Source organism: Ochotona princeps, chromosome 1 (genome assembly GCF_030435755.1).
Source record: "Ochotona princeps isolate mOchPri1 chromosome 1, mOchPri1.hap1, whole genome shotgun sequence".
Lineage (NCBI taxonomy): Eukaryota > Metazoa > Chordata > Mammalia > Lagomorpha > Ochotonidae > Ochotona > Ochotona princeps.
This window is the reverse complement of record NC_080832.1, coordinates 105,552,250-105,566,410: the sequence shown is the minus strand read 5'-3', so window position 1 is coordinate 105,566,410 and position 14,161 is coordinate 105,552,250. Positions and strand designations below refer to the sequence as shown.

The following is a 14,161-nucleotide window of genomic DNA, read 5'->3' as shown; positions in this document are numbered from 1 at the left end:
GCATCAGCAGGAAGCTGAAGGCAGGCAGGTTTTGAACCCAGATCCTCTCATACAGGACACAGCTTACTTAACTGCTAGGCCAATGCCTACCCCCTTTTTAGAATTTGTACTCATTTGCTTAAAGAAAAGAGAGAGAAAAGGAGCAAAATCCATTGTGAGCACTCTCAGTCACTGGTTTACCCCCCAAAATAACCCCAACAATGGAGGTTTGGCCCAAAGCCGAAGCCAAGAGACTGGAACTCAACCCAGGTCTCCCTCATTGGTGGAGAGGCATCAGCTGCTGCTTCCTAAGCTGTGGGTTAGCAAGAAGCACGAGGCATCAGGAGACACAGCCAGGAACTGAACCCCTACACTATGCCAACAACTGCTACTCTGGACTTTATTTGTTTAGGGCTCTTCTTGGTGCCTGCTGAGCAGGTAGCCCTCTCCTGGTATGGATTGTATGTTTATCAGGCATCCTTTTGGGAGGCTGCTGCTTGGGATGTGGCAACCCTTGGCAGTTTGATTTGCAGCCAGGATATCTGCCTCCTTATTCAAGGATCCTCTCTTAGAGGCTGAATTTCTCACCACCAATTTCCAAGGGCACCTTCCCAGTCATACCCAAAAGCCGGATTATATCACCTTCCATTCCATATCCTCTGCAGCCAGCCATGTGCTCTGGGCACCGTGGAGTGGAAGAAACGCTGTGTGTAGGAGCTCGGGGGGATCCCCAGAGGGCCTGGGAGCTGCGGAGTGCTGCATGCTACCCATGCCTTCCAGCAGGGCTTCCTGGTGCCCCCTGCACCTACTGCCTGTCCTCCCCCTCACCACTCTGGGGAAGCAGGCTCAATGTTGTAAGACAGGAAGACCAAGTGGGAGTGCTGAATTTTTTTTTTTTTAAAAACAGCTCTACTGTGTTGTATTAACTAAATATCCTTGAACTCAAAGCTTGTGGGAGTTGAGATTTTTTTGTTGTTGTTTAAAAAAAAGTCTGTCAAGGAAAATAACCAGCTTGAAATATGTCATGACTAGAATAGCCTTAGTCCCAACAAAGATGATGATTTAAAGTGATTTTTATCTGTGTCACGAATCAAATAATATAGGCAAGGTATTGAAGACATCTGTAGACATTCCAATAAATTGCTTGTTTAGCATTGCCCTAAGATGGAGCCCACCTTTCTTGCAAGATGTGAAGAACCACAACAGGGGCAACATTATCGAACATTTCTACTATGTATCAGTCACTAAAGCAACAGTTTCCTATACTTTACATCCTTTGAGTAGTCTACCTACCCCTGAGATCTCTGAGTGCACTTCATTAAGTTACTGGAAAATGAAGTGAACAGATAAGTTTGGGAGCAGGTGTTTACTCTAGCTGTAAGGCCTGCTCCCACATTAGAGTGTTTACTGGTTTTAACTCAGGACTTTAGCTTCCTCATCTAATGCAGACTGTGGGAGGTGGCAATGATGGTTCAAGTAATTGGTTCCTGCCACTCACAGAGGAGACCTGGAGTACCTTCTTGGCTGTGGCCTCTGCCCCACATCAGCTGATGGCAGGCATTTGTGGAGTGAATCAGTAGATAGGAGCTGTCTGTCTTCCTGCTTCTCAAATAATCAAAAGCACTTTTAGGGGCCTGACACGATAGCCTAGTGGCTAAAGTCCTCGCCTTGCATGCGCCAGGATCCCATATGGCCTGGACCCACTTCCCATCCATCTCTCTGCTTCTAGCCTGGGAAAGCAGTCGAAGACAGTCCAAAGCCTTGGGAGCCTGCACTCATGTGGGAGACCTGAAAGAGGCTCCTGGCTCCTGGCTTTGGATTGGCTCAACTCCAGCTGTTGCGGCTGCTTTGGGGAGTGAATCAAAGGACTATAAAGATATACAGAGAAGAGGTGAGACAGAGAGGAAAATCTTCCATCCAATGATTCACTTCCCAAGTGGCTGTAATGATGAGAGCTGAGCCGATCCAAAGCCAGGAGCCCAGAGCCTCTTCTGGGTCTCCCATGCAGGTGCACAGTCCCAAAGCTTTGGGCCGTCCTCAGCTGCTTTCCCAGGCCACAAGCAGGGAGCTGATGAGAAGCGGGGCTGCTGGAATCAGAACTGGTGCCCATATGGGATCCCAGTGAGTGCAAAGCGAGGCCTTTGGCCACTAGGCTACCATGCCAGGCCCAAGAAAAGCACTTTTTAAAAGAAGATGTTTATTATGATACAAAAGAAATCTGCATAGCTTTTTTCATAGTATGCATTTGCCACAAAATTTTTGAAGACTCCCTCTTGTGTGTATAGGTCAGTTTTTTTTAACTAACACTTTTAAAAATTCTATTTGCCATAGGTTTTTGTTTGTTTGTTTGTTGTTTTGAGAGACCGAGGGAGTGCTGGTTCATTCCCTAAAGATCCAGGCTTGGTGTAGAGAACCAAAGCAAGGAGCTGAAAACCCAATCCAAGTCTCCTGTGAGGGTAGCAAGTTAATTGCTTGAGCCCTCACTAGTGCCTCCCAGCGACTGTGTTAACAGGAATCTGGAGTCAGGAGCCATAGACGGGTATTAAAATCAGGCCTTTGATCACGGGACATTGATGTCGTAACTGTCAGGTCAAATACCAACCCATCCATGAGCTTCTGAGATTCCTTTGTAGGTATTTTATCTCTTGGATCACTGAAGAAACTGAGGTGAGAGAAATTAAGGATAAGTAGGCCAAGATTACTTGTCTACAAAGTAGCAATGATAAAACTGACTGGAGAGGAAGGACCCTAAAGCCTTAGGCTCTACTGCCTGTGATGCATGGGATCCATCATTACGCAACAGTTCTGTGTGTGCTGGGGAGACTTTAATCGATAGGTCTCCAGACAGAGATAGGTTCATTTCTCATTGTCGTTTTGGTCTTGTGGACCGGGTTGTTTGCGCCCTATCCCACAAGTATTCATTGTGAGCTGACAAGAGGCCAAGTCTCCCGGGCAACAAGATGAAGGTGATGGCTTGGCACCCTAGAGGGTGCCAAGAGACTCATTGGGTGATTGTCATTGGGGCTTCACATATGGCTCAACCTGACACCTAATTAAAATAAGGCACTTTAATGTCAGCTGAATATAATGACCTGTCACTGTGTCAGTCACCAAGCTAAACTTTTTACAGGCACTAGCTCCTGAATTCTTAAAATAGCTCTCAGAGGTGGGGACTATAATTATCCTCATTTCACCAATGAGGAAGTTGACTCTCTGAGGGGTGAATGACTTGCCCAAGGCCACACACCTGGTGACACAGGTGGACTTTGAACCCAGGCAGGCTGAGTACCCAGCTAATAGTACACTTGAATCCCAGAATGTAAGTACCGCTTAAAGGTGCAAATATGGATATGCACTTTATGTGTGCACATGGGGAAATTAGCTTTTATTTTTTAATCCCACCCCACTCTGCAGAGCACCTACTCATGGATCTGCCCTGTTGGATGTTTCTGCCCTCTGCACAAGTCTGGCTGTGCATATCCCTACTTAGCACGCCACCCCCACCCCTCAATTTGCCTTCTCCACTTCTGAGAATCACCAGCCAATCAAGAGGAGCATTTAGAAAGAGTGAAAAAGAAATGTTTCTTTCACTTTTAATTGTTATGAGGCTGTTTTGAGTCTATTTGGTGGCCTGAGCCCATTTTAGAACATTTCAGTTGTAATGATATGCTTTTCCCGCCTGTGTCCAGTTGCCCCTCTTTCTAAGTCACATACACAGTTGGGGACCATTTAGTTGGTTGTAATTATATATTAGTATAATTACAATCACCTGCATACAGCAAAGGCCATTTTAAACACATTCCTTGGCTGCAGCATGGTAGCCTAGTGGCAAAAGTTCTCACCTTGGCACTCACCAGAATCCCATATGGACACCAGTTCTAATCCCGACAGCCCCGCTTCTCATCGAGCTCTCTGCTTGTGGCCTGGGAAAGCAGTGGAGGACAGCTCAAAGCCTTGGGACCCTGCACCTGCATGGGAGACCTGGAAGAGGCTCTTGGCTCCTGGCTTTGGATTGGCTCAGCTCTGGCCATTGAGGCCACTTGGGGAGTGAATCATCAGACAGAAGATCTTCCTCTCTGTCTTTCCTCCTCTCTGTGTGTCTGCCTTTCCAATAAAAATATATAAATCTTTTAAAAATACAATAAAAAAAACACCTTCCTCTTCGAAACTTTCCTGATCTTGTATTTAGATACCAGAACTGCACAGTGTAATTGTATATTTTGCCACATTGTAACTGCCCACCATGCTGGTGGTGCCTGGAGAATCTCAGATGCTGCCCCCACTGCTGTCTTAGTATTTTTGCAAACTCCTCCCCCAGATTTAAAATTAGATTTGACAACTGGCATTCTCAAAGTAGGTCTTCACTAATTAGAGGGCTGTCTTCTCTGTCTCTGTCACGCCCCTGAACTCTTTATCATTGCGTTCAGACAGCAAGGACTGCTTGTTCCCAAGATTCCTTTCGGGCCTGGCCGAGGAGGGTGAGTTTTGGAATCCACCAGACCTGGGTTTGCCATCTGCCCTGTTAGCACTGATAGCCCCAGGCAAATTACTTGTACCTGCTGGGAGCCTCATTTGCAAAATCGGGACACTTGAAACTTCAGTCTGCAGGTTTTAAGCCAGTTTCCTGTGATAATGTATGTAAGTGTCTAGCATAATGCTTTGTGGCACTTTTTGTTGTTTAGTCAATGTCAGTGCTCTTATAATGGAGCATTCTCTGGAAGGTCTGTGATGCCTTAGACCCCTCGTGTCTGTAGTTCAGCTGTATTGGGTCACCTTTATGCCACTCCAAGTTGCTGGGGCTTTTGGTTGACTTGGGAGGCTATCTTTCTGAAATCCATTAATGTTTCATGGGCACTGTGGAGCAACAGCTGTAAAACTTGCTTGCTGGGCCTTAATTGCGATGAATAATCCATGGACTCCTCTGGAATGTAATTCTTCAAAATGGGTATTCCAATTAAATTGCAGCCAATCCCAAGGTACTTTAAAACATGTTTTAAAATCACTCAAACCAATGGGAAAGCCAGTGGCTTCCACTACGGAAGGTAGTGAATCATGCTCATTGGTGCACACTACTGTTCCAGGAGGGCCACGGCTGGATTTGATGTCAAACATCATATGAGAGCACACCTTGATGAGACCAAGAGATACTAAATAATTGAATGTATTTTTAAGGCATGTTTCAATTCAAGGCAATTACTAAAAAAGATGTGGTTGATTATTTAAAGATCTTTTGTGATCTTAGTATGACAACATTGTACCTAAACAAATTTACTTTGAGCTATATAGTCTAGTTACAAGATTCTCTTACAAATGGAAGCCAGGTGCACTAACTACCATTAAGATCGCCATGCCCATAGCATCTATAAGCCACGTGATAATTCTATTTTAAATCATTCAAGGCTAGGGATAACTTTATTTAGAACTTTCCACGCTATCTGGGTTTGAGCACTGTTAATTTGATGTATGCTTTACAAACTACTTAATTTCAAAACATCTCTGAAGCTTCCTTCCTTGAATTGTAAATGCAATTTGCATTCTTGTAACAATTTATGTTTTGCTTTTTCATGTTTATTAAAAAACAAAAGACAATAACAGAACCCCACCAGTTGGGGGGGGGGCATTTGCAGTGAAACTACACTGCAAAGGAACTCACTCCTACTCCATGCCATTGTAATGAACACTGATTGAAGCGCTTTGGATACTACAGGCTTGTCGGGTGAAGTCACAGTAATTTGACATTTGAGATTTAAGACAGGTGGTAATTACACTTGGGCCAGAGAGCTTGCAAAGGTTGCAGAGCTCCCTTGTCTGAAGGATAGTGGCCACTGCATAAACTCCCAGAGCAAAGATCCCTGTGTAAAGAGAGCAGTCAGAAGTGTTTTTGAGTGATTTACTCAGCTGCTTCTCTTACTTAGTCTCATGTTTTGTTTTCCTTTGTAACGTTTGACAAGGTTCACAGAGAAGGTTGCACCCATGGTTGGAATGGAAAAAGATGGTTGCAAAGTTCAGTACCTTTTCTAGTTAGATGAGCCAGTTATTTACAGATATTAAGTTAAAAATGATGTTTTCCTTTTTCAAAAGCACACACAAAACCTCACAGTGGCTTGCTTCATTAAGGTTCTACACAAATACTGTTTTTTCTTTACCCTCTCATCCAGCCTGAGTCCAGTTAAAACTGGCTCTGTGTGTGTGTGTGTATAATTCGCCTGCACAGAATCCGCAAGCACCTCGTGAACCTTTATTTTAAAAGCGCCTCCTCCCCCCGAAACTGTTTCTCGAATAAACACTCAATATATTTCAGAAGTTACAAAAAAATCCCAAAGGAATCAGGAATTAAAACAACCTTAGCGCTTGATGTAAAAAAAAATTTTTTTTTATTAAAAAAAAATTCTTAATCTCCACTTTTTTTTTTTTTTTTGCCAGGCGAGAGAACCGAAGTTTGGAGGTAGAGGAGCAGGCGAGCGGTTTGCCCGGGCGCAGAGCATGAAGGCCGGGCGGGCGCGGGGAGCGGGCGCCCGCCGCCCGGCGCGGGGGTGAGCGAGAGAGAGAGCGGAGCGCGTGTGGCCGGCGCCGCTCGGCCGGGAGCTCCCGCGCCCGCGCCCCGCGCCCCGCGCCCGCCGCCGCCGCCGCCGCCCCTGGTGCGATGGCGCAGAAACCCCGTTGACAAGGCACTGCTTTTTCATGACGGTGAGTTTCCCTTTGAGTGTATTATAATTTTGTGATAAAAATTTCAAGGAGAAAAAAAAAAAACACACAACCTCCTTCCTCTGCCTCTTTCCTTCTGGGAGGGGAAAAGCGAGGGAGGGGAGGCTGGAGATCTATCTCCAGACAGAGAAGAAAGAGGAGCAAATTAAACACCGAGTTGCCAAAACCAGGATATTAGGTTTCAGCCCAGAGAGCTATTGGCTAAGGCTGTGTTTTTTTTTGGGGGGGGTGGGTTTGTGGGTGGGTGATGGTGGTGGTGGGTGGATGTTTAATGGACACGGAGAAAAGGGGAATCGAGTGTTTATGCCTCTCCCAGCGCTGCCGGGGCCCCGGGAAGACCAAGTTCAGTGTCTCAGACGGGCAGGCAGGGGGCGGCAGGGCCGGGCAGGGGGCGCCTTGGCGGGGTGAGGGCCCTGGCGCCTTTTTTCTTTCCTTTTTTTTCTTTCCCTTTTCCGCGGATGCAAATTTCTGGAGCGGGGAGAGGGAGAGCCTGGGAAAGGGAGGGGGGTGGCGTGGCGGTTGGCAATGGGGAGGGGAGGGAAACCTTTTAATGACTCATTGATTGAGCCGGTTTAAAATTAGTTGTGTGCGCCGAGTGTTGAGTGTGTTTTCCGCCCCCCGGAGCCGCCGGGAGCCGGGAAGGAGGGAGCGGGGCTCGGCGAGGGGAGGACGGCGCGGTGGGGCCGCGAACAGGGGACAGGGAGGGCCTGGAGTGACGGCGGGCGAGGAAGAAAAATAAGCTTTTCCAATCTCCTCCCCTCTGTTTCGCCCCCCCACCCCCCGCCCTCGTTCCTTTTCTGTCTCGGAAGCTCTTGGGTGTGAATCGCATTTTCTTTCTTCTCGGCAAAATGGACCCCGCGTCTGGAGAGGGGGAGGGGACAGGGTGGGGAGGGAGGCGGCGGCGGCGGCTCGGACGGGGTTTATTTTTCATCCCGGCTTCCTCCTACCCGCCGCAGACGGTCGCGGCTGTGGGGAAGAGTTCAGGGCCGGCGACGCGCACCTGCTGGAGGGGCTCCCCTTCCCGGTGGCCGCTGCTTGGCTCCGGAGCACCGTGCTGAACAGCCGCGCGGCCCGACCCCGACGGGTCCCCCAGCCGCGCCGAGGACTCGTGGCCCAGCTTGGCGTCCCCTGGCCGAGGCCCGCGCCGGCCCGAAGATAGGAGAAGCTGCGGCGGTGCTTGTGTGTGCTGAGACGGCGCGGTTCTCGGGGGGGCCTCCCGGAGCCGCCCGGAACGCAGGACTTCGGGGTGGGGTGGGGGTGTCGTGGCGGCAGTGGGGGTGGGGGGGGCGGCTGGAAGGCGCTAAGATGGCGCTGGGCCTGGCCCGCCGCCAGGGCTGGTGGCGCAGTTGTTCGGCAGGCGCCATCTTCCTTCGCGGCGCGGGCGGCGCCCTGCGTGAACACCGTGCTGGCTGAGGCAAGGAGAAGCCACGCGTGGCGGGACTGGCGTTCTGGAGCCGGGAACTCGGGGGTCTTCGCTTTCCTCACAATCGCTTCCCTCCCCACCCCCATCCCCCGCGCCAAGACTCAAAAAGAGGAGGCTGCCGGCTCGGAGCGGTTAGCGGCTGCGGCCGGTGTGTTGGTTCCGAGGAAACCAGCGGGCCGGGGTCGGGCCTGGCGTTGATGGGTGCCCAGCACCCTCCTGCTGCCGCATCCCTAGGGTTCCCCGTTAGAGGTGAGGGGTTCCTGGCGTCTTCTGCCACCCAGGGCTGGACGGCTTGGCCCTCTGGGTCCAGCTTGGCGGGGTGAGGGGAGATGGCACCGGGCCTTTGCTTGTTTTTCTCTTAAGAGTTGTTGAGAGTGGAGGCAAACCACGCTAACAACAGTCGCAGGCAGGCGGTGGAGGACAGTGGTCTTCCAATAACTTGGTTTTCTGTAGATCCCGTATTTCAGTTGGTGTTTGGTTTATAAAAACCCTAGAGAGACCTTTGTCTAGTGTAGTGGCCCATGACAGCGATTGGAAACAGTAGGTTATCTTTCCTAGTAGGTTGAAACATCTTTTTGGGACTCTGATTGGCAAAGTGAAACTCTTAAAATGCCCAGCCTTTTCCTTTCTGAAAAGCAGACCTGCCCTGGCCCTAAAAGCATCCAGGTTAGTAGCATACTGCAAAGAAACCTCTCTTCTGGGACCTGAGAAAGGGAGTGGGGGATGGGGTTAGCTCTGTTTTAAATTGTTACAGCAAAGAGCAAGAAAAATGGCTTAAGACCTTGATTCTGTAATAGTCCGCAGAGTTGGAAAGTAACTAGTTAAGTTCTAGTGGGGAGGCAGCTCCTCCTGTTTACAAACACCTTACTCTTCCACTGTAGATGGTGGATGCTTTAATGAAATTCTTGGAAATGTGTTCCCTGCTCTAGATAATTCCTGCTTATCATTGTAGCCCTACGGTACTGATTTTATTGTGTGTTTACCGTGGGAGAAACTAATGCCGTTAGAGGTTGGCTGTTTGTTCAAGGTCTTGCAACCTTCAGTGGTGTAAGATTGCCCGTGGATCCCAAAAGCCCTGTTCTTTTGCTTGAAGGGGAATGATTTACAGATCAGCATGAGGAGCAGCCACAGAAATGTTGCTGAGATTGAGATAGAGATTTGTAGCACCCCTTTTTCTGGCTCCCTTCTTGGGTCTTTTCACAGTACATTAAGCAAGCCCATTTTTATTTTTTTTAATAAAGAGTTTTTTTTTTTTAATTGCAAAGTCAGATATACAGAGAAGAGGAGAGACAGAGAGGAAGATCTTCTGTCGGATGATTCACTCCCCAAGTGACCACAACGGCCAGTGCTGCTGTGCAGATCCAAAGCCAGGAACCAGGAACCTCCTCTAGGTTTCCCACATGGGTGCAGGGTCTCAAGGCTTTCGGCCATCTTCAACTACTTTCCCAGGCCACAAGCAGGGAGCTGGATGGGAAGTGGAGCTACTAGGATTAGAACCGGTGCCCATATGGGATCCCAGCACGTTCAAGGCGAGGACTTTAGCCGCTAGGCTATGATGCTGGACCCGCAAGCCCATTTTTAAACTTTGACTTCCAGTGTGTTAGCTCCCCCCCTTCCATTATTCAACTCCCTCCTCCCATCCGCTCTATCTGAATCTTGCAGAGATTCCAGAACCTTGCTTGTAGTTCTAGTATGATGTGTTCATATGCTTGGATTGTCCTGTGTTCTGTGGAGCTGCTGGCCTCTGAATTGACACATCAGATTTACAACTTCTGTCATTTTGAAGTCCTACAATTTTATTGCTCGTGTTCATTCTGTTTTGTTTTTTCCTCGAAGCTGCCATTTGAAGCTAACCAAGAATTTTTTTTTTAAGATTTTTTATTATACAGTCAGATATACAGAGGAGGAGAGACAGAGAGCAATATCTTCCGTCCGATGATTCACTCCCCAAGTGACTGCAATAGCCGGTGCTGTGCCGATCCAGAGTCAGGAGCCAGGAGCCAGGAACCTTCCCCAGCTCTCCCACACGAGTGCAGGGTCCCAAAAAGCATTGGGCCGTCCTCGACTGCTTTCCCAGGCCACAAGCAGGGAGCTGGATGGGAAGTGGAGCTGCTGGGATTAGAACTGGTGCCCATATGGGATCCTGGGGCGTTCAAGGCGAGGACTTTAGCTGCTAGGCCACTCCATTGGGCCCAAGAATTTGTTTCATGTGGAAAGATTTAAGACATCCTAAGAATTTTTAAATCTCACTTTAAAAAAAAAACTTACTGGACTGAGTTACATAACATCAAGGCTTCTAGGTCTAGCCAGGTTGCCTAGTTTAATTAAGACAGCTTTATAGGACAGAAATAGAATTATATCCCGATTTGATACAGAAATTAGGGATAGGAAAGACTGAGATAAGAGAAGTCATTGTAAGAATTATCATTTTCTGAAGATTTATTTATTTTTATTACAAAATCAGATATCCAGAGAGGAGGAGAGACAGAGAGGAAGATCTTCCGTCCTATGATTCACTCCCCAAGTGAGTGCAATGGCCGGTGCTGCGCCGATCCGAAGCCGGGAACCTGGAACCTCTTCCAGGTCTCCCACATGGGTGTAGAGTCCCAAAGCATTTGGGCATCCTCAACTGCTTTCCCAGGCCACCAGCAGGGAGCTGGATGGGAAGTGGAACTGCCGGGATTAGAACCGGCGCCCATATGGGATCCCGGGGCTTTCAAGGCGAGGATGTTAGCCGCTAGGCCACGCCGCCAGGCCTAGAATTATCATTTTCTGAATTTTGAATTAGGAATGTGTCTCCTGGATTTGGGGAGGTAGCATGAGCAGTTTTTATACTCCACAGGAAAGAACAGATGATGGATGAAGTTAAGCACCTGCAGCAGATGGTTGACTAGATGACCTGATCAAAATGAGAACCAAGGTAGTGATGAAATAGTTAACTTTTTCCAACCAAAGATCGTGTATTTTATTTTGTGCTGCCCTTTTATTTTTCTCAAGTCATCATTTTTAATGGGTGCTAGGGGGGAAGAGATTAAAAACTCACTTGATCATCTAATGCAGATGTTTGTATTTTTACATATGCCCGCTTTTCTCTTTCTCAGCATTTGAAACTCTTTGTAAGGAGCTGTTGAATGCCTGTGAGCAGTTCGTATGCAGTCTAGACTGCTGAGTGGGAGTAGAGTCAGTTCCAGTTTTTTAATATCTCTTGCGGTTTTATTGCCCTTGTTTTTCATGGTAGATGCCAGTGTAATTATAGTCTTTGACTAAAACCCGGTGAAGCTTGAAGTCAGAGGGAAGGAGTAACTTCGTTTTATATTTCATTTATTTGCAAAACAGACACAGAAAGATGGAAAGAGTTCTTCCATCTGTTGGTTTATTCCCCAAATGCTTCAAGAGCTGAGGCTTGGTCTGGCAAAAGCCTGGAACTACATCTGTTGCCCATGTGGGTGGCAGGGACCCAAAACCTGAACCATCAACTACTGACTCCCATGGTGTGCAGTAGCTGGGAGCTCAGAAGCCACGCAGTAGTGGAACTCCAACCAGGCATCCTAGCGACTTAACCAACTGCTCACCCTCATTTCTTTATTTGCTTTTTAAAAGATTTTATTTTTATTGGCAAGTGATATATACAAAGAGGAGGAGAGACAGAGAGGCAGATCTTCCGTCTGATGATTCACTCCCCAAGTGAGCTTAGCCAGTCCGAAGCTAGGATCCCGGAGCTTCTTCCAGGTCTCCCACACAGGTGCAGTGTCCCAAAGCTTTGTGCCATTCTCAGCTGCTTTCCCAGGTTACAAGCAGGGAGCTGGATGGGATGCGGGGCTGCCAGGATTAGAACTGGCACCGATATGCAATCCTGGGGTTTTCAAGGTGAGGACTTTAACTGCTACACTGTTGCGCCGGGCCCTCGCCCTTATTTCTATATTTTAAAGTAGGTTTTGGGCTAGTGTGATGGCTCAGTTGGCTAATCTCCACCTGCAAGCGCCAGCATTCCATATGTGTGCTGGTTCATGTCCCAGCTTATGGCCTGGGAAAACAGCAGAGGATGAACTAATTCCTTGGGATCCTGCATCCACATGGGTGACCCAGTTCCTGGCTCCTGGCTTCAGGTTAGCTCACTTGGCGGCAGTTGGTGCCATATGGGGATAATCTTAGATTTCAGTGGAGTTCAGGACAGTTGTCCACAGCCACAAGATTTAAAGTAAATAGAACATTAACAGATAATTACCGATGAAGAAAAAGTAAGAAATGACTCGTGGATCTAGAAGAGTATGTTAGGATTTACCATTTGGATCTAAGGATCAGGGAGCACTTAGGATGTGAGAGTGAAAAGAAAGGTTCTTTTGAGCGAGGAGAGAATGGAGTGAGTTGGAGAGATCCTGTTGGGCCTCTTGTGGTAGACCGTAGGGGAAATTTTAAAATTTAATTCTGGTGGCAGTGAGAAACTGTTGAAGGGTTTTAGGGCTTTGGTTAGGAGGTGATGTGTTGAAAGGTCACTGTCACACAGGGAAATGGAAACAGAGGAGAGGCAAAAAGATACTGTGATCAGGTGAGGCAAGAATGGCAGTGCAAGTGGAAGAAATATGTGACGTTTCAGATATATTTTGGAGGTGAAATCAGAAGGATTGGTGTAGATTGGCTGCAGAGGCAGAAGGAAGATACCCTCAGGTTTCTGGCCCAAACCTTGTGTGCCTGCTGGTACCATTTCCTGGGTAGAGAACACTGAAAAAAAAATACGTAAGGAGAGGGAGAATAGTGATGTTCCATGCGTGGAACCTGTTGTGTTTTAATATACTTGTGACATCCCAGTGGAATATCGAGTAGGCATTGAATATTCAGGTAAGCCTGGGGGGTGGCCCAGATTGGACATTAATTGTGGCAGTCAGCAAGGTAAGTCCTAAGGTACTTTGAGTAGCTGATGGTTGAGTGGAGAGTGAAAGGCTCAGCCACTACAGCAGGAGACAGTGTTTTATTATGCTTGTCCAGGTTGAGGGGCTCAGAGAGTGGAGAACTGCCTGCCTGGATCTGGCAGCAAGCAGTGGTTTCGTGTCTCAGGGAGGCTGCCAGGTTGGGAAGCACTGTGAGGAGAATGGGACATGAGGTGTACACATGTTGAAGAGACTGCACATTGATGGCTGGGGGAAAGGTGAAATGGGCATACATGGCAGGAGTTAGAAGAGCTTTGCAAGCAGGCCAATGAGAATGTCCAACAGAAAGGAAGACAGAAAAGCAGAAAAGATGCCGGATTATCAGGGGAGCCAAGTTTATAAGAAACAGCACAGGAGAGTGTGATTTGATGGAACAGGAACCCCTGCTGTGTAGCAGGAGAGAAGGCAGAGATTGTGGGCACAAATTCAAGGGGGTTTGTGAATCTGAGAGATGTCGTATGGGTCTTTGTCGGCTTCTGATTACTGAATGAAGTCTGAGGCAAGGCCAGCCGCTTAGAGGTGATGGCTGGTTTCAGGAGAGGGGCAGTTCACCTTGGACTGCAGAGCAAGGAAATCCGTGGGAAGCAAGGTAATCTCCCTGGGACTTTTGGCTGGTTTCCTGGCAGCAACATTGAGTAGTCAGGATAGCAGCCAAGATCCAGCGGATGATCTGTTTAGCCAGGGCTGGAGCTTTGCCCTCCAGGTGGGACAGGAAGAGAGGAGCTGGGGAATTGAGAGGTGGTTACAATCTAGTGACTTCTGTGATAAACTTTGAAACGTGAGGCAGGAGAGATAATGGCAGTGCTGGGCTCTGCATGTAATCAGGAAAATAGTGAAAGGGAGTGAGGGTAGAGTTTACATTTGGGATAATGACTCAGTTGTGACAGTGGTGATGGGTGCACAGCAGTGTGACTGCACTTACTGCCACTGAAGTGTGCATTGAAAAATGGTTCATGGTATATTTCACCACAAAAATGGGTAACATGTAAACATTTGTGGCATTTACAGTTACTCACATACTCCCTTAAACTGTTGGCACAGTACTCTATTTTCTGTGGAAGATAGGTGCTTTTACTGAGGTACTACCAGTAAGAGAAAGTATCCTCCTCTCTCACACCAATCCTGCATG

The 14,161-nt window shown here is 47.9% G+C and overlaps 1 protein-coding gene across 3 annotated transcripts in view; it reads left to right on the top strand.

Moving 5' to 3' along the window:
- BICRAL (BICRA like chromatin remodeling complex associated protein) overlaps positions 1-14,161 on the top strand; it is a 102,140-nt gene that overhangs the window by 24,508 nt on the left and 63,471 nt on the right. For 2 of the 3 annotated variants that reach the window (XM_058662678.1, XM_058662664.1), the window contains exons 1-2: positions 2,981-3,298; positions 6,403-6,666. The gene's annotated coding sequence lies outside the window, so the exon portion shown is untranslated. Of the gene's footprint in view, positions 1-2,980; positions 3,299-6,402; positions 6,667-14,161 lie in introns of those variants that run through there. The other variant, XM_058662673.1, reaches the window with a different exon arrangement.